This window comes from Oncorhynchus mykiss, chromosome 10 (genome assembly GCF_013265735.2).
Source record: "Oncorhynchus mykiss isolate Arlee chromosome 10, USDA_OmykA_1.1, whole genome shotgun sequence".
NCBI classification, from domain to species: Eukaryota; Metazoa; Chordata; class Actinopteri; order Salmoniformes; family Salmonidae; genus Oncorhynchus; species Oncorhynchus mykiss.
Genome location: NC_048574.1, coordinates 75,245,777 through 75,267,591, shown reverse-complemented (window position 1 = coordinate 75,267,591; position 21,815 = coordinate 75,245,777). Strand labels below are relative to the sequence as shown.

The 21,815-nt window shown below is 41.3% G+C and overlaps 1 pseudogene; it reads right to left on the bottom strand.

Annotated features, from left to right (window-relative positions):
* Positions 1-216: 216 nt before the first annotated feature.
* Positions 217-4,470, bottom strand: LOC118966655 (annotated as a pseudogene).
* Positions 4,471-21,815: the final 17,345 nt, after the last annotated feature.

Below are 21,815 nucleotides of genomic sequence, written 5' to 3'. Positions count from 1 at the left end.
TACCCAAAACACCATGTTACCCAATCCCCATGTTACCCAAAACACCATGTTACCCAATCCCCATGTTACCCAAAACACCATGTTACCCAAAACACCATGATACCCAAACCCCATGTTACCCAGAACCCCATGTTACTAAAAACCCATGTTACCCCAAACCCCATGTTACCCAAAACCCCATGTTACCAAAACCCCATGTTACCCAAAACCCATGTTACCCAAAACCCATGTTACCCAAAACCCCATGTTCCCAAAACCCCTTGTTACCCAAAACCCCATGTTACCCAAACCCCATGTTTCTCTGGTGGTAAAAAACAAACTAAATGAATAATGGTGGTTGCAGTCACTCCTTTTAGATTTCTTTCAAGGTTCTAGAAAGATAAACTAATTCTGAACTAATTCTGAACGTGTTATTAAAATTAGAGTCACTTCAGGTTTGTCACCACATTTTAAACACCAGTCCACTGCTGACCATCGATTTAAAACACAAAACTGACCTAAGATCAGCATGTAGGGTCAGATTCATTCTACTCCTACTCCGTCCCCTGGGCTGCTCTCTCCTCTCCCGGTCCAGCTTCAGCTCTGGAGCTCAGAGAGACCATCTCCATGGCATTGACATAAAGATCCATGCTGCTCACCCTGTTCACTCTCTTCTGCCTCCTGGTGGGCTAGGGAGACACAGCACCAACAGTCAGACATTTACTCACTAGTATCTCCATTCTCTCTCTCTCCCCCTCTCCCTCTCCCTCTAGTTTAAATGACTTGTAACGTCTGAGTAAATGTCTTTACCTTGTAGTACAGGTAGGAGGTGGTGATGGCTGTCAGTAGGATCAGCAGCACTACAACGTGTCTGATGATGAAGGCTGGCAGAGGAGAGGCTGCAAACAGAAACACCTTTGATGAGGGGACTGATCATCATCACATAGATCTGTGGGAAATCTGTCAATGACAAAGTTATAAGTCTGGTTCATGTTCACTTACCTGTGATGGTGAGGGAGAGGAGCTCACTCTCAGAGGAGAAGTTATGAGAGAAAACATAATTGTCATAAACACAGCTGTAGTTCCCTTGGTGGGAGTCATCTGCAGCAGGGAAGTGGAATGCAGCAGAGTGATTGACAGCTGGCTGGGTCTGGGTTCTGTTGGAGCCGGTGAACGTGAGGAGGAAGGAGCCTCCTGGGTACTGTGGCTGAGTGGAGCAGGTTATGGTGAAGTTGTAGCCCCTGAACATCTCGGGCCCCTGGTGGCCCCTGAAGACCCCTCCCATTGAGTCAGTCAGGAAGATATCAGGCTGGACCAGGAGATCTGTAACAATAAAAGAGAACAAGAAAAACCTCTTCAACTAGTTTCCTATAGATATGACAATAACATCAGCATGTAACAGTGCCAGCCACCCTCCCTCACAGGGCAACATGAGTAGTGGGCCTACAGTCACTGAGACAACATATGTTGATATCAGGCTTAAGCAGGACATCTGGAACAAGAGGAGAGAAAAAGAAAACGTAGCTCCTCAACTACTGTCCTCATTTAGATATGACAATAACATGACATGTGACAGTGGTAGTGAGTAGAGACATTCACTGAGGTAAAACTCAAATACAAAGCATTCTGGGATATTTAAGTTGTATTTGATTCCTACTTGACTGAGTGATCTATTTAGTAAAGCAGACTGACAAGTTAAACAGTCATCATGAGAGGTGCAGAGGAAGTTGTATGAATGAAGGAAATCAGTTGAATATAATTATAATATGTTGTTATTACCTGAGCAGATCACTGTGAGTTCAGGAAGGTGATCATAACTTCTCCAACACTCCCTCAGTGAAGACTCAGGCCCATAACATGTAACTCCAAACCCTCTAGTGGTGTTTCCAGGTAGTACTGAAACAGTGGAGCCACAACCCATCTGTCTACACACTACTGCAGACAAAAACATCCTGGTCCTGTCAGCAGTTCCCACAGTCCTCCACTCTCCCTGGTTGAACAGCTCCACTACACCAGCACAGCGACTGTCTCCTCCCACCAGCCTCACATCATCAGGCTCTGAGAAAAGAAAAGAGAGAGACAGTAATCTTACTATTTTCTCACTGAAACACACCTATATTGTCTCTCATATTCTTCACTCCAGGTGAAAAACAATGTTGACTGAGTGACAAACTGTTTCTTACCTGAGCAGGTGAGTCCAACAGCATTACCAGGTAGGCAGGTGTTGTTCTCTCTGTCTGAGGTGTCACAGTCCAGGAGAAGGGACTCATTGCCTTTACACTGGAACTCTTTATCCCAGGTCTGACCCTCACCTTCTCCATAGAGCCCCCCCTGTAGAGCTGCAGGAGCCCCACAGCCAAGCTCCCCACAGACTACCTCTGCATCCTGCAGGTCAAAGTAAGCTTCACAAACTGAGGCCCAGGACTGATTGGACTTCACCTCCACTCTCCCAGAGCAGAGACCAGCTCCATCCACAAGCCGCACAGAGTCTGGAGAAAAAGAGTTGGTTGAACATTCAATCAGTTTTGTTGATGACATTGTCAAGGACTAAACACAAATATGTTGGATAAAAGATTGTAGTTTGCTATGTTTGATACTGTAAGAGGTAGAAATGGGTTCTTAGTCACTCAGGATAGGGTTGGGAATAATGCAGGCAGGAGACAGGAATAAGTTCACTTCACTTAATAGAAAATAAACAGCTGGGCATCCATCAGGCAGCTTCACTTCAGTACCATCTGAACTACAAGGTCTGATGCTGTATGTCAGGGTAAGGATGGGCCAAGAGTAGAAAAGGTTACTGGTTATGATGACATCACTGGTGAGAACTTAGTGATAAAAATATATTTGATCTTTCCCATCTCTCCCTCTTCCACTCCTCCCTCATTCTCTCTTTGTTACAGTCGTTGTGAGTAGAGACAATCACTGAGATAACACTCAAAAGCAAAAGCATTCTGGGATATTTAAGTTGTATTTGATTCCTACTTGACTGAGGGATCTTATTTGTAAATCAGACTGACAAGCTAAACAGTCATCATGAGAGGTGCAGAGGAAGTTGTATGAATGAAGGAATATAGTTGAATATAATGATAATATGTTGATATTTCCTGAGCAGATCACTGTGAGTCCAGGAAGGAGATATAATACATGGACAAGAAGTATGTGGAACTTTATGTGCTTCTGAGGTTCGTTCTGTGAGTTTTTGTGGTCTACCACTTCGCAGCTGAGCCGTTGTTGCTCCCAGACGTGCCACGTTGAAAGTCACTGAGACCTTCAGTAAGAACATTTTACTGCCGATGTTTGTGTATGGAGATTGCATGGCTGTGTGCTCGATTTTATACACCTGTCAGCTACAGGTGTGGCTGAAATAGCCAAACCCACTAATGTCCACTTACTTTTGGTAATATAGTGTATCTTGTTATTACCTGAGCAGATCACTGAGAGTCCAGGAAGGAGATCATGCATTCTTCTACACTCCCTCAGTGAAGACTCAGACCCAGAACAGGAAACTCCAAACCCTCTAGTGGTGTTTCCAGGTAGTGCTGAAACAGTGGAGCCACAACCCATATGTCTACACACTACTACAGCTATAGACATCACGTCAGAGAAAGATCCCACAGTCCTCCACTCTCCCTGGTCGTACCACTCCACTCCACCAGCACAGCGACTGCCTCCTCCCACCAGCCTCACATCATCAGGCTCTGAGAAAAGAAAAGAGAGAGACAGTAATCTTACTATTTTCTCACTGAAAGACACCTATATTGTCTCTCATATTCTTCACTCCAGGTGAAAAACAATGTTGATTGAGTGACAAACTGTTTCTTACCTGAGCAGGTGAGTCCAACAGCATTACCAGGTAGGCAGGTGTTGTGTTTTCTGTCTGAGGTGTCACAGTCCAGGAGAAGGGACTCTTTGCCTTTACACTGGAACTCTTTATCCCAGGTCTGACCCTCACCTCCTCCATAGAGCCCCCCCTGTAGAGCTGCAGGAGACCCACAGCCAAGCTCCCCACAGACTACCTCTGCATCCTGCCGGTTAAAGTCAGCTTCACACACTGAGGCCCAGGACTGATTGGACTTCACCTCCACTCTCCCAGAGCAGAGACCAGCTCCATCCACAAGCCGCACAGACTCTGGAGAAAATGAGTTGGTTGAACATTCAATCAGTTTTGTTGATGACACTGTCAAGGACTAAACACAAATATGTTGGATAAAAGATTGTAGTTTGCTATGTTTGATACTGTAAGAGGTAGAAATGGGTTCTTTGTCACTCAGGATCGGGTTGGGAATAATGCAGGCAGGAGACAGGAATAAGTTCACTTCACTTTATAGAAAATAAACAGCTGGACATCCATCAGGCAGCTTCACTTCAGTACCATCTGAACTACAATGATCTGCCCATGAACATCTCCCATAAACCAATATGACAAACACAAATATAATGTTTAAATACATCTGACATCTCTCCCTCTATTTAAATGAAATAAAAACACATAAAATATGATAAATGGTAATATTGTATAATGTATAAATAAATCTCTCAATATGACCAGTCTCTTACCTGAACAGGTCACATGACGATAATATCCACCATCACAGACACCAGGTCCTCCTATGATGTTACACCATCTAATAGAAGACTCATCTCTCCTACATCTCCACATCGTGACTCCTCTTCTTCCATCTTCAATCAGAGGTCCTCTAGATTCAGATACAGGATTCCCACAGTCCAGCTCTCTACACACAATATTAGCATCTCTCATCATTCTCCACCACCTAAAACATAGACCCAACCACTCTCCTTCATAGAAGACTTCCACTATCCCAGAACAGGAAGTGGTCCCATTCACCAGTCTGACTGAGTCTTCAGCTGTAAACAGCAGAGAGGAAAACAAAGTGGTGAGGACAGATGATGACAGTGATTCTGTTATTCTAACAGCAGTGATGCTTTGTGGTTGACAAGTATTAGTAGTTCCATAAAACACTACTTGTTATTGGGGTTTAGAATGGTTTGTATGGACACATGAATTTCTCCATGTAGGATAATAAAGTTGACTAATATTGAACTGCTATAATCACTGTAGATTTATACTCTACCTACCTAGTGGACTGACGCTTTGAGCCTGGAGATCTGAAGAGAAAGAGAGAGAAAGAGACAGAGAGATAGAGAGAAACAAATGAGAAAGGGAGGAGTCAGAGGAAGAGAGAGGCAGAGGTTAAATGAACATCAACATGACCTTTCATGATGTGATGGGGAAGACAGGCTTATCGTTGGTATGGTGCAACAACACCCATGTGTACATACACTATATATACAAAAGTATGTGGACACCCCTTCAAATTCTGTCCCCATCTGGTCGTGCTGCTGCTCCAGTTTCAACTGTTCTTCCTGCGGCTATGGAACCCTGACCTGTTCACCGGACGTGCTTCCTGTCCCAGACCTGCTGTTTTCAACTCTCAAGAGACAGCAGGAGCGGTAGAGATACTCTGAGTGATCGGCTATGAAAAGCCAACTGACATTTACTCCTGAGGTGCTGACCTGTTGCACCCTCGACAACCACTGTGATTATTATTATTTGACCCTGCTGGTCGTCTATGAACGTTTGAACATCTTGGGTTTTAGGTTTCTGTACAGCACTTTGTGACATCAGCTGATGTAAGAAGTAAATGCATAAATAAATGTGATTTGATGACAGATTTGATAGTCCTCTGAGTGGATTAATTTAGTGGATTCTATTTCAGCCACACCCCTTCCTGACAGATATATAAATCAAGCACTCAGCCATGCAATCTCCATAGACAAACATTGTCAGTAGAATGGCCTTAATGAAGAGCTCAGTGACTTTCAATATTGTGATGTCATTATGGGGTATAGTGATGTCATTATGGGGTATTGTGATGTCATTATGAGGTATTGTGATGTCATTATGGGGTATAGTGATGTCATTATGGGGTATTGTGATGTCATTATGGGGTATAGTGATTTCATTATGGGGTATTGTGATGTCATTATGAGGTATAGTGATGTCATTATGGGGTATTGTGATGTCATTATGGGGTATAGTGATGTCATTATGGGGTATTGTGATGTCATTATGGGGTATTGTGATGTCATTATGGGGTATTGTGATGTCATTATGGGGTATAGGGCGGCAGGGTAGCCTAGTGGTTAGAGCGTTGGACTAGTGACCAGAAGGTTGCAAGTTCAAATCCCCGAGCTGACAAGGTACAAATCTATCGTTCCTAGGCCGTCCTAGTGCAGCGTGGATATAAATATAGATAAATATAGACTGGTTTGGGTCAGGGAGAGAGTTGAGTTATGTACTAGACTGGTTTGGGTCAGGGAGAGAGTTGAGTTATGTACTAGACTGGTGGGGGTCAGGGAGAGAGTTGAGTTATGTACTAGACTGGTGGGGGTCGGGGAGAGAGTAGAGTTGTGAACTAGACTGGTGGGGGTCGGAGAGAGAGTTGAGTTATGTACTAGACAGGTGGGGGTCAGGCAGAGAGTTGAGTTATGTACTAGACAGGTTTGGGTCAGGGAGAGAGTTGAGTTATGTACTAGACTGGTAGGGGTCTGAGAGAGAGTTGAGTTATGTACTAGACAAGCCTAAAACTGAGATTATAAGAAGACACAGTGGCAGAATAAATTCAACCACACCTTTGTTTCATCACAAAACCAGAGAGCAACATCTGTCCTGTGAAGTCCACAAAACATATTACCTGTAACAAACAGATACATGACCTACAGCAGGTCAAGCAAGGTCATGTTTCTGACATTTTCTGACTACTCAACAACTATTGATTTAGAACCACAGAGTTACCGCAAGTCCCAAAGAAAACAGTAGCTGCCTCCACTATTCCAGCACCATTCACACTTCAACATTTCAACATCATCTAATCACCTCTGCTTAGTTAATTTAATGTTTCTGAATATGATGTGGCTGTAAACTCAATCGTTATACCTTTCCTATTGTGTGTGTGTGTGTGTGTGTGTGTGTGTGTGTGTATGTGTGTGTGTGTGTGTGAGTGAGTGAGTGAGTAGAAAACATGTTGACTCCCCCATTGTAGAGAAACACCATCCTCCTCTTTCATGTATCCTACACGTCTATGACTCTGTCATACAGGACTCCATTTTAGTTATTTTTCTCCTAAGGTACCTGGATAAAATGCGTGCTGGAATAACTTCCTGACATGGGCAACGATGTGCCAGGCCAGCTAGTTAACATTAACCTACTACATCTAGCTACAGTACATGTTGAACTTCCATCCTCTCAGGCCAGCTAGTTAACATTAACCTACTACATCTAGCTACATGTTGAACTTCCATCCTCTCAGGCCAGCTAGTTAACATTAGCCTACTACATCTAGCTACATGTTGAACCTCCATCCTCTCAGGCCAGCTAGTTAACATTAACCTACTACATCTAGCTACAGTACATGTTGATCTTCCATCCTCTCAGGCCAGCTAGTTAACATTAACCTACTACATCTAGCTACACTACATGTTGATCTTCCATCCTCTCAGGCCAGCTAGTTAACATTAACCTACTACATCTAGCTACACTACATGTTGAACTTCCATCCTGTCAGGCCAGCTAGTTAACATTAACCTACTACATCTAGCTACATGTTGAACTTCCATCCTCTCAGGCCAGCTAGTTAACATTAGCCTACTACATCTAGCTACATGTTGAACCTCCATCCTGTCAGGCCAGCTAGTTAACATTAACCTACTACATCTAGCTACATGTTGAACTTCCATCCTCTCAGGCCAGCTAGTTAACATTAACCTACTACATCTAGCTACATGTTGAACCTCCATCCTGTCAGGCCAGCTAGTTAACATTAGCCTACTACATCTAGCTACACTACATGTTGAACTTCCATCCTCTCAGGCCAGCTAGTTAACATTAACCTACTACATCTAGCTACAGTACATGTTGAACCTCCATCCTCTCAGGCCAGCTAGTTAACATTAACCTACTACATCTAGCTACAGTACATGTTGAACTTCCATCCTGTCAGGCCAGCTAGTTAACATTAACCTACTACATCTAGCTACAGTACATGTTGAACTTCCATCCTGTCAGGCCAGCTAGTTAACATTAACCTACTACATCTAGCTACAGTACATGTTGAACTTCCATCCTGTCAGGCCAGCTAGTTAACATTAACCTACTACATCTAGCTACAGTACATGTTGAACTTCCATCCTCTCAGGCCAGCTAGTTAACATTAACCTACTACATCTAGCTACATGTTGAACTTCCATCCTCTCAGGCCAGCTAGTTAACATTAACCTACTACATCTAGCTACATGTTGAACTTCCATCCTCTCAGGCCAGCTAGTTAACATTAACCTACTACATCTAGCTACATGTTGAACTTCCATCCTCTCAGGCCAGCTAGTTAACATTAACCTACTACATCTAGCTACAGTACATGTTGATCTTCCATCCTGTCAGGCCAGCTAGTTAACATTAGCCTACTACATCTAGCTACATGTTGATCTTCCATCCTGTCAGGCCAGCTAGTTAACATTAACCTACTACATCTAGCTACATGTTGATCTTCCATCCTGTCAGGCCAGCTAGTTAACATTAACCTACTACATCTAGCTACATGTTGATCTTCCATCCTCTCAGGCCAGCTAGTTAACATTAACCTACTACATCTAGCTACAGTACATGTTGAACCTCCATCCTGTCAGGCCAGGGGCACAACGTGTGAATTTCAAATCAAATCAAATGTTATTAGTCACATGTAGGTAGAGTTATTATAGTCACATGTAGGTAGAGTTATTATAGTGACATGTAGGTAGAGTTATTATAGTCACATGTAGGTAGAGTTATTATAGTCACATGTAGGTAGAGTTATTATAGTCACATGTAGGTAGAGTTATTATAGTCACATGTAGGTAGGGGAAATAGGTTTTGTCGTGCCCTCTTCACAACTGTCTTGGTGTGCTTGGACCATGTTAGTTTGTTGGTAATGTGGACACCAAGGAACTTGAATCTCTCAACCTGCTCCATTGCAGGTTGAATTTATGGCTGGATCAGAATCTCTGTTATAATCATTGTCCAGTACAGAGAATAAAAACAACAAGTCCAACTCCCTCCACCCATGGCTAAATTAGGAAAGTGAATATTTTAGCTAGCTAGACAACAACACAATGAGATGCATTCAAGATTTTTTCTGTAAACGATGATATTTGGCTTGTGATGTGATTCACAGCTGAGCTCACTCAGTTTAGCTCAACGCTGATTGGCTATTAATCAATAAAACATTTATCAAGGGAGGCAAAATTCCCACTGGTTTCTCTTTCATTCAATGCTGTGGGCAACAATATAATAAACCCACAAAGTATCTAGAACTACACAACTACAAAATCTCAAAGTGAATGTAAATGCTATTTGGCCCTAAACAGACAGTCTGCCACTGTGAGCACCGTTTGTTCAAAAGACAAGTTCTAATTGACACACCAATTAGAACCTCACACAAAATATTCAAATTTACAATAGAACCAATTGCCCTTTATGGAGGTAAACTGTGGGGTCCACTAACCAATCAAGATTGTAAATACTGCATGGAGAAATCACTAATTAATATCCATCACTAATTAATATCCATCACTAATTAATATCCATCACTAATTAATATCCATCACTAATTCATATCCATTAATAATGAATATCCACCACTAATTAATATCCATCACTAATTAATATCCATCACTAATTAATATCCATCACTAATTCATATCCATTAATAATTAATATCCAGCACTAATTAATATCCATCACTAATTAATATCCATCACTAATTCATATCCATCACTAATTCATATCCATTAATAATTAATATCCACCACTAATTAATATCCATCACTAAATAATATCCATCACTAATTAATATCCATCACTAATTCATATCCATTAATAATTAATATCCAGCACTAATTAATATCCATCACTAATTAATATCCATCACTAATTAATATCCATCACTAATTCATATCCATCACTAATTAATATCCATTACTAATTAATATCCATCACTAATTAATATCCATTAATAATGAATATCCACCACTAATTAATATCCATTACTAATTAATATCCATTACTAATTAATATCCAGCACTAATTCATATCCATCACTAATTAATATCCATCACTAATTAATATCCATCACTAATTCATATCCATTAATAATTAATATCCACCACTAATTAATATCCATTACTAATTAATATCCAGCACTAATTCATATCCATCACTAATTAATATCCATCACTAATTAATATCCAGCACTAATTAATATCCATCACTAATTAATATCCAGCACTAATTAATATCCATCACTAATTAATATCCATCACTAATTAATATCCATCACTAATTAATATCCATTAATAATTAATATCCAGCACTAATTAATATCCATCACTAATTAATATCCATCACTAATTAATATCCATCACTAATTCATATCCATTAATAATTAATATCCACCACTAATTAATATCCATCACTAATTAATATCCAGCACTAATTAATATCCATCACTAATTCATATCCATTAATAATTAATATCCAGCACTAATTAATATCCATCACTAATTAATATCCATCACTAATTAATATCCATCACTAATTCATATCCATTAATAATTAATATCCACCACTAATTAATATCCATTACTAATTAATACCCATCACTAATTAATATTCATTACTAATTAATACACATCACTAATTAATATCCATCACTAATTAATACCCATCACTAATTAATATCCATCACTAATTAACATCCATCACTAATTAATACTCATTACTAATTAATATCCATTACTAATTAATACCCATCACTAATTAATACCCATCACTAATTCATATCCATCACTAATTAATATCCATCACTAATTAACATCCATCACTAATTAATATCCATCACTAATTAATATCCATCACAATTAATATCCATTACTAATTAATACCCATCACTAATTAATATCCATCACTAATTAATATCCATCACTAATTAACATCCATCACTAATTAATATCCATCACTAATTAATATCCATCAATAATTATTATCCATCACTAATTAATACCCATTACTAATTAATATCCATCACTAATTAATATCCCTCACTAATTAATATCCATCACTAATTAATACCCATCACTAATTAACATCCATCACTAATTAATATCCATCACTAATTAATACCCATCACTAATTAATATCCCTCACTAATTAATATCCATCACTAATTAATATCCATCACTAATTAATATCCATCACTAATTAACATCCATCACTAATTAATATCCATCACTAATTAATACCCATCACTAATTAACATCCATCACTAATTAATATCCATCACTAATTTATACCCATCACTAATTAATATCCCTCACTAATTAATATCCATCACTAATTAATATCCATCACTAATTAATATCCATCACTAATTAACATCCATCACTAATTAATATCCATCACTAATTCATATCCAGAAACAAGACTACAATGTCTATAACCACATAAAAACAAGAGACCAGCACTGAAATACCAAGAGATGAAAATAGAGAAAAGTCCCTTCATCCAGCTGGTCCTGAAGCTTAGTTCACAAACCACTACTAACCCAACAAAGCCTCAGGACAGAACTCAGACAGTCTGGCCCAAACAAATTATAACCAAACATATATAAATGATGGCAAACTAGCTGACCACTGTGACTGATAGAAAACTGACAAAAAAATGTACAATGTACAGACTCAGTGAGCATAGACTTGCTATTGAGAGAGGTAGGCAGAGAGAAGACAGGCTATGTGCCCACTGCCCACAAAATCAGTTGGATACTGAGCTGTTATTCCTAACCTCCTGCCAAATGTAAAACGATATAAGAGACACATATTTCCCTCAGATTACAAAGACCCCAAAATAATTTGAAAACAAATATAATATTGTTATCTGTTAGGTAAAATACCACAGTGTGCAATCATGTAATTTGTACTTCTACGTTTTGTACACACATCTCACACTCTCCTACACACACCAGCTGACTAAGAGGACCCTAGTGGAGCCAGCTGGTTGAGAGGGCCCTAGTGGAGCCAGGTGACTGAGAGGGCCCTAGTGGAGCCAGCTGGCTGAGAGGGCCCTAGTGGAGCCGGCTGGCTGAGAGGGCCCTAGTGGAGCCAGCTGGTTGAGAGGGCCCTAGTGGAGCCAGCTGACTGAGAGGGCCTTAGTGGAGCCAGCTGACTGAGAGGGCCCTAGTAGAGCCAGCTGACTGAGAGGGCCCTAGTGGAGCCAGCTGACTGAGAGCCCGCTGGCTCCACTAGGGCCCTCTCAACCAGCTGTCTGGTTGGACCTTTTGATCTTGACTCAGCTCATAGACCTCTATCATCTACACCCCTCCCTTCTCCTACTCTAACATAACACCAATATAATATATAATACATAATATATACTCTCATTCATTTACATAGAGACAGATACAATCAATGATTGACACACTGAATATACAACAGTCAGATGCAGGACACCATCACAACTTAACTGACATTAGTGCCTGTCCCCAGATGGACAGTTAGACTACAGTAAAGTACATTTACAGGTGATCACATCATTGTCCTGCTTTGAGACACATTTTTACTGTCTGCTTCCAGTTGCATGTTATTTTACTAACCCTGCAAATTATAATATATCTTACAATATCAAAACATATCTCAGTAACTGTCACAAGTGTATATCATTATAACAGCATCCTACCTCTGCTCCACAACAGGGTCATCAGTACCACTGCAGGTATCATATCTGCCTCTAACTGGGGCTCCACTGAGCGAAACAAGTCTACTGTCATGAAGAGAGGACTGAAGAGTGAGAAATACTGCTAGGCTATATGACTTCTATCTCATTACTTCCCTACTTACATGACGTGACAAACTAAGCAGATAAGATCAGTTAAACCCACCTACATACAGGAAACACTGACATTAGAAAAACTCCACAGGAAACTGCTGACAGAGCAGCAAAGTTACACATAGTGTGTCCTATAATATCACCTCTAACTTTCTACTGCTTGAGTTCACCTCTTATAGAATATTGGCTTAATGTTCGAGCACCTAAATATAAACAGTACCAGCACCCAAAATGAGTACTGATGAGGTCTCATGTTAGAGCAGGAGAAGGGGGGGATGTGGTGTAGAAGCTAGAGGTCTGTTACCCAAGTCAACTCAACAGGCCTGATGCTATATGTCAGGCTGGGCTGGGCCAAGAGAGGAAAAGGTTACTGGTTATGATGACATCACTGGTGAGAAGTCAGTGATACAAATATATTCAGCTGATTTAAATGTCAGTCTCTCTCTCCCTCCTCCCCTGTCTCCTTCTACCAACCCAGTCTCAATAAGTCCTATCTCTCTCTCTCATCTCTCTCTCCCTCCTCCCCCTGTCTCCTTCTACCAACTCAGTCTGTCAATAAGTCCTATCTCTCTCTCTCTCTCTCTCATCTCTCTCTCCCTCCTCCCCCTGTCTCCTTCTACCAACTCAGTCTGTCAATAAGTCCTATCTCTCTCTCTCTCTCTTTCTCTCTCCCTCCTCCCCTGTCTCCTTCTACCAACTCAGTCTCTCATTAAGTCCTATCTCTCTCTCTCTCATCTCTCTCTCCCTCCTCCCCTGTCTACTACCAACTCAGTCTGTCATTAAGTCCTATCTCTCTCTCTCTCTCCCTCCTCCCCTGTCTCCTTCTACCAACCCAGTCTGTCAATAAGTCCTATCTCTCTCTCTCTCTCTCATCTCTCTCTCCCTCCTCCCCTGTCTCCTTCTACCAACTCAGTCTGTCAATAAGAACTAAACTCAGCAAAAAAAGAAATGTCCTCTCACTGTCAACTGCGTTAATTTTCAGCAAGCTTAACATGTGTAAATATTTGTATGAACATAGCAAGATTCAACAACTGAGACATAAACTGAACAAGTACCACAGACATGTGACTAACAGAAATAGAATAATGTGTCCCTGAACAAAGGGGGAAGGGGGTCAAAATCAAAAGTAACAGTCAGTATCTGGTGTGGCCACCAGCTGCATTAAGTACTGTAGTGCATCTCCTCCTCATGGACTGCACCATATTTGCCAGTTCTTGCTGTGAGATGTTACCCCACTCTTCCACCAAGCCACCTGCAAGTTCCCAGACATTTCAGTTCCCAGACATGCCCTAGCCCTCACCCTCCTATCCAACAGGTCCCAGACGTGCCCTAGCCCTCTCCCTCCTATCCAACAGGTCCCAGACGTGCCCTAGCCCTCACCCTCCAATCCAACAGGTCCCAGACGTGCCCTAGCCCTCACCCTCCTATACAACAGGTCCCAGACGTGCCCTAGCCCTCACCCTCCTATCCAACAGGTCCCAGACGTGCCCTATCCCTCACCCTCCTATCCAACAGGTCCCAGACGTGCCCTAGCCCTCACCCTCCTATCCAACAGGTCCCAGACGTGCCCTAGCCCTCACCCTCCTATCCAACAGGTCCCAGACGTGCCTTAGCACTCACCCTCCGATCCAACAGGTCCCAGACGTGCTCAATGGGATTGAGATCCGGGCTCTTCGTTGGCCATGGCAGAACACTGATATTCCTGACTTGCAGGAAATCACGCACAGAACGAGCAGTATGGCTGGTGCCATTGTCATGCTGGAGGGTCACGTCAGGATGAGCCTGCAGGAAGGGTACCACATGAGGGAGGAGGATGTCTTCCCTGTAACGCACAGCATTGAGACAACCTGCAATGACAACAAGCTCAGTCCGATGATGCTGTGACACACCGCCCCAGACCATGACGGATCCTCCACCTGCAAATCGATCCCGCTCCAGAGTACAGGCCTCGGTGTAAACGCTCATTCCTTCCTCACCCCTAGTGAGACAAAACGGCGACTCATCAGTGAAGAGCACTTTTGCCAGTCCTGTCTGGTAAAAAGCGTCGGTGGGTTTGTGCCCATAGGTGACGTTGTTGCCAGTGATGTCTGGTGAGGACCTGCGTTACAACAGGCCTACAAGCCCTCAGTCCAGCCTCTCTCAGCCTATTGCGGACAGTCTGAGCACTGATGGAGGGATTGTGCGTTCTTGGTGTATATCGGGCATTTGCTGTTGCCATCTTGTACCTGTCCCGTAGGTGTGATGTTTGGATGTACCGATCCTGTGCAGATGTTGTTACACATGGTCTGCCACTGCGAGGATCATCAGCTGTCCATCCTGTCTCCCTGTAGAGCTGTCTTAGGCGTCTCACAGTACGGACATTACAATATATTGCCCTGGCCACCTCTGCAGTTGTCATGCCTCCTTGCAGCATGTCTAAGGCATGTTCAGGAAGATGAGCAGGGACCCTGGGCATCTTTCTTTTGGTGTTTTTCAGAGTCAGTAGAAAGGCCTCTTTAGTGTCCTAAGTTTTCATAACAGTGACCTTAATTGCCTACCATCTGTAAGCTGTTAGTGTCTTAACGACCGTTACACAGATGCATGTTCATTAATTGTTTATGGTTCACTGAACAAGCATGAAAAACAGTGTTAAACCCTTTACAATGAAGATTTGTGTAGTTATTTGGATTTTTACTGTTACGGTTTTCTTCCGTCGAAGGAGAGGAGGACCAAAATGCAGCGTGGTTATCTTCAGACATCTTTAATAAAGATAATGACGAACAATACAAAAACCACTAAACGTAACATGAAAAACCGAAACAGCCCTATCTGGGTGCAAACAAACACAGAGACAGGAACAATCACCCACGAAACACACAAAGAATATGGCTGCCTAAATATGGTTCCCAATCAGAGACAACGATAAACACCTGCCTCTGATTGAGAACCACTCTAGGCAACCATAGACTTACCTAGACAACTCTACTATACCACAATCCCATAACCTACAAAAACCCCAAGACAAAACACACCACATAAATAACCCATGTCACACCCTGGCCTGACCAAAATAATAAAGAAAAACACAAAATACTAAGACCAGGGCGTGACATTTACGAATTATCTTTGAAAGACAGGGTCCTGAAAAAGGGACATTTCTTTTTTTGCTGAGTTTCTCTCATCTCTCTTCCTCCTCCCTTGTCTCCTTCTCTCAACCCAGTCTGTCAGTAAGTCCTCTCTCTCTCTCTCTCTCTCTCTCTCTCTCTCTCTCTCTCTCTCTCTCTCTCCCTCTCTCTCTCTCGCTCTCTCTCTCTCTCCCTCCCTCCCCCTCCTGAGAAATATTGCTAGGCTATATGACTTCTAGCTCATCGCTTCCTTACTTATATGATGTGACAAACCTTTAAGCAGATAAGATCAGTTAAACACACCTACCTACAGGAGAGACTGACATTAGAAAAATTCCACAGGAAACTGCTGACAGAGCAGCAAAGTTACACATAGTGTGTCCTATAATATCACCTCTAACTTTCTACTGCTTGAGTTCACCTCTTATAGAATATTGGCTTAATGTTCCAGCACCTAAATATAAACAGTACCAGCACCCAAAATGAGTACTGATGAGGTCTCATGTTAGAGCAGGAGAAGGGGGGATGTGGTGTAGAAGCTAGAGGTCTGTTACCCAAGTCAACTCAACAGGCCTGATGCTGTATGTCAGGGTCAGGCTGGGCTGGGCCAAGAGAGGAAAAGGTTACTGGCTATGATGACATCACTGGTGAGAAGTCAGTGATGAATATATTCAGCTGATTTAAATGTCAGTCTATCTCTCCCTCCGCCCCTGTCTCCTTCTACCAACCCAGTCTGTCAATAAGTCCTATCTCTCTCTCTCATCTCTCTCTCCCTCCTCCCCTGTCTCCTTCTACCAACTCAGTCTGTCAATAAGTCCTCTCTCTCTCTCTCTCTCTCATCTCTCTCTCCTCCCCTGTCTCCTTCTACCAACTCAGTCTGTCATTAAGAACTAAACTCAGCAAAAAAAGAAACGTCCTCTCACTGTCAACTGCGTTTATTTTCAGCAAACTTAACATGTATAAATATTTGTATGAACATAACAAGATTCAACAACTAAGACATAAACTGAACAAGTTCCACAGAAATGTGACTAACAGAAATGTAATATGTGTCCCTGAACAAAGGGGGGAGGGGGTCAAAATCAAAAGTAACAGGCAGTATCAGGTGTGGCCACCAGCTGCATTAAGTACTGCAGTGCATTTCCTCCTCATGGACTGCACCAGATTTACCAGTTATTGCTGTGGGATGTTACCCCACTCTTCCACCAAGGCAAGTTCCCAGACATTTCTGGGGAGAATGGCCCTTGAATGCTAGAATGGGGAGGAGGACAATAAACAACAGAACGTATGGTGCTAGAATGGAGAGGAGTTCAGCAAATAACAGAATGTATGGTGCTAGAATGGAGAGGTCAATAAACAATATATTTAGATTCTCTTCACAACTAGACAGTTACAGTACATTTGACCTTAAAGTAAAATCCTAATTGTATATGTACTTGCCTATATAGACACACTTCCCATGGTTTGACAGTAAAAAACTTGCTACAAAGACTATTTTCCTGACTATTTTCCTGTCTCTACTGATGGCCTCTAACAGCAGAATAAAATAAGTGGGATATTTAAACAGCACTGAAACAGAGTAGGTTGCTAGTTGACGATGTGTTGTAAATTGTTTCAATGCTGCCGTCTACAGATCTTCTAATGTATTGTAATACCACATGTACCAATACAGTAGAATAGACAGGGACACTGTGTGATGATACAATGACCCTCCATCCAATGTTCTGCTGCTGTTGTGCAACATTGTGACGCCACTGACATGTTTACAGGTTGCCATGCCGACGAAAGAGAAGGTGTTTTCATTCTGTAACAAGGCCTTCACTTCAGTCTGGATGGCTGGTTGACTGCAGACAGGTTACACAGTATCAGTGGAGGTGTTAGGCTGTTTCTGCTCTCCTCCCAACTACTAATGGAATTGTCCTGCCAATGCAACGTCTGAAAATGTATCCAGTCACTACTGTAAGTCTCTCTGGATAAGAGCGTCTGCTAAATGACTCACATGTTCAATGTAATGTTCAGTTTGACAATATCAATGGAATAGACCAAAGCAGAGCCATGTATTTAGATATGAACAGATATCTCGATTGAGGATAATGTCAGTATTTAGCTACGTTATTAGCTGTTTTGCTCACCAAAGGTGGAACAAAGTGAAACTGGTGATGTCAAAGCCTCAGTTCCGGGAGAGTAGTGGGTGAAACCATTCACCTCAGGAAAAGGGGTGACATAATTAAAGTTTCCTTTCATTATGTGTTACTGAATTCATTAAAATATTTGCTGCCATTGTAGTAATGTTGGTAATACGAGAGGTCTTCGGACTTACCATTTTTGTATAATTTTCTTTGAAAGAACAACTAGTGTGTTTTGAGTGCTTCTCCCCTATTTGGGAAGTTGGTCTGCCCGCTCCTCAGTCTGACAGATATTCTGAGAGCAGGTTCGAGTCCTCTTCCTCTGTACATAAAAACTGTTTCAAACTGTATAACACAATAGTGGTTTTGGAAAACATGGTTCATATATCCTAAAGTCAATAGCGAATGTGGCTCTGTAGATATTTATTTAGCCGTTCATGAATTGAAGACCTATTTCAGCCAGTTAACCAAGTTGTTGCTGTCTTAGCTAGCCGTGTTAATGACGAGCTAACGAGCACCGTTGGTCTCTGCACTACAATGTCACGCTAGTTATTACCAGCAGGTGATTTACTAGCAGGTGACTTGTTGAAATATTAAGTGAATGTTTATTTTCTTACTACCTTAAAAGGTTTATATAAAAGGGTTGTACTTGTGCTCTGTATTTATGGATTAATATCACTTCACATTGAGGGTTTGTATCAATAACGTTACTGTTGTTCCTATCTAACAGATATCTTGTGTCCTACCTAACCATGTGTCACTACTGTTGCTCCTATCTAACATATATCTTGTGTCCTACCTAACCATGTGTCACTACTGTTGTTCCTATCTAACAGATATCTTGTGTCCTACCTAACCAGTGAACTTGTGGTTGTAACTGTCCTGTCAATGTTAGTGCTAGGTGTCTGTACTATATAAACACTGCTAATACAACAATAGTGCTAGGTGTCTGTACTATATAAACACTGCTAATCCAACAATAGTGTCTGTACTATATAAACACTGCTAATCCAACAAGTGTCTGTACTATATAAACACTGCTAATCCAACAATAGTGCTAGGTGTCTGTACTATATAAACACTGCTAATCCAACAATAGTGCTAGGTGTCTGTACTATATAAACACTGCTAATCCAACAATAGTGCTAGGTGTCTGTACTATATAAACACTGCTAATCCAACAATAGTGCTATGTGTCTGTACTATATTAACACTGCTAATCCAACAATAGTGCTAGGTGTCTGTACTATATAAACACTGCTAATCCAACAATAGTGCTAGGTGTCTGTACTATATAAACACTGCTAATCCAACAATAGTGCTAGGTGTCTGTACTATATAAACACTGCAAATCCAACAATAGTGCTACGTGTCTGTACTATATAAACACTGCTAATCCAACAATAGTGCTAGGTGTCTGTACTATATAAACACTGCTAATCCAACAATAGTGCTAGGTATCTGTACTATATAAACACTGCTAATCCAACAATAGTGCTAGGTGTCTGTACTATATAAACACTGCTAATCCAACAATAGTGCTAGGTGTCTGTACTATATAAACACTGCTAATCCAACAATAGTGCCAGGTGTCTGTACTATATCAACACTGATAATCCAACAATAGTGCTAGGTGTCTGTACTATATAAACACTGCTAATCCAACAATAGTGCTAGGTGTCTGTACTATATAAACACTGCTAATCCAACAATAGTGCTAGGTGTCTGTACTATATAAACACTGTTAATACAACAATAGTGCCAGGTGTCTGTACTATATAAACACTGCTAATCCAACAATAGTGCTAGGTGTCTACTATAGAAACACTGCTAATACAACAATAGTGCTAGGTGTCTACTACAGAAACACTGCTAATCCAACAATAGTGCTAGGTGTCTGTACTATATAAACACTGCTAATCCAACAATAGTGCTAGGTGTCTGTACTATATAAACACTGCTAATCCAACAATAGTGCTAGGTGTCTGTACTATATAAACACTGCTATTCCAACAATAGTGTAGGTGTCTGTACTACAGGTTCACACTTGAATTAAAGGGGAACTACTCTAAAATCTACATTTCTTAGATTTTTCCCTAAACTCAAACGTGATCTCCTGATGTGGTTTAATCATTGTTATATACAAATAAATAAAACATACAATTGTATTGTTTTTCTGTTTATAAAAGTCCTACTTTGAGAACGAAAACCTGAAATTAAAATTAGATCAATTCTGAAACCTGTTTCTTCGTCAGTTTCTCTGTTTCAATAATTGTAATACTATTATCCTACTGAACAGTACAGCTTGGGTTGGTCTGCTATTATCCTACTGAACAGTACAGCTTGGGTTGGTCTACTATTATCCTACTGACCAGTACCACTTGGGTTGGTGTACTATTATCCTACTGAACAGTACCACTTGGGTTGGTCTACTATTATCCTACTGAACAGTACAGCTTGGGTTGGTCTACTATTATCCTACTGAACAGTACAGCTTGGGTTGGTCTACTATTATCCTACTGAACAGTACAGCTTGGGTTGGTCTACTATTATCCTACTGAACAGTACAGCTTGGGTTGGTCTACTATTATCCTACTGAACAGTACAGCTTGGGTTGGTCTACTATTATCCTACTGAACAGTACAGCTTGGGTTGGTCTACTATTATCCTACTGAACAGTACAGCTTGAGTTGGTCTACTATTATCCTACTGAACAGTACAGCTTGGGTTGGTCTACTATTATCCTACTGAACAGTACAGCTTGGGTTGGTCTACTATTATCCTACTGACCAGTACAGCTTGGGTTGGTCTACTATTATCCTACTGAACAGTACAGCTTGGGTTGGTCTACTATTATCCTACTGAACAGTACAGCTTGGGTTGGTCTACTATTATCCTACTGACCAGTACCACTTGGGTTGGTGTACTATTATCCTACTGACCAGTACCACTTGGGTTGGTCTACTATTATCCTACTGAACAGTACAGCTTGGGTTGGTCTACTATTATCCTACTGACCAATACAGCTTGGGTTGGTCTACTATTATCCTACTGACCAGTACCACTTGGGTTGGTGTACTATTATCCTACTGAACAGTACCACTTGGGTTGGCCTACTATTATCCTACTGAACAGTACAGCTTGGGTTGGTCTACTATTATCCTACTGAACAGTACAGCTTGGGTTGGTCTACTATTATCCTACTGAACAGTACAGCTTGGGTTGGTCTACTATTATCCTACTGAACAGTACAGCTTGGGTTGGTCTACTATTATCCTACTGAACAGTACAGCTTGGGTTGGTCTACTATTATCCTACTGAACAGTACAGCTTGGGTTGGTCTACTATTATCCTACTGAACAGTACAGCTTGGGTTGGTCTACTATTATCCTACTGACCAGTACAGCTTGGGTTGGTCTACTATTATCCTACTGACCAGTACAGCTTGGGTTGGTCTACTATTATCCTACTGAACAGTACAGCTTGGGTTGGTCTACTATTATCCTACTGACCAGTACAGCTTGGGTTGGTCTACTATTATCCTACTGACCAGTACAGCTTGGGTTGGTCTACTATTATCCTACTGACCAGTACAGCTTGGGTTGGTCTACTATTATCCTACTGACCAGTACAGCTTGGGTTGGTCTACTATTATCCTACTGACCAGTACAG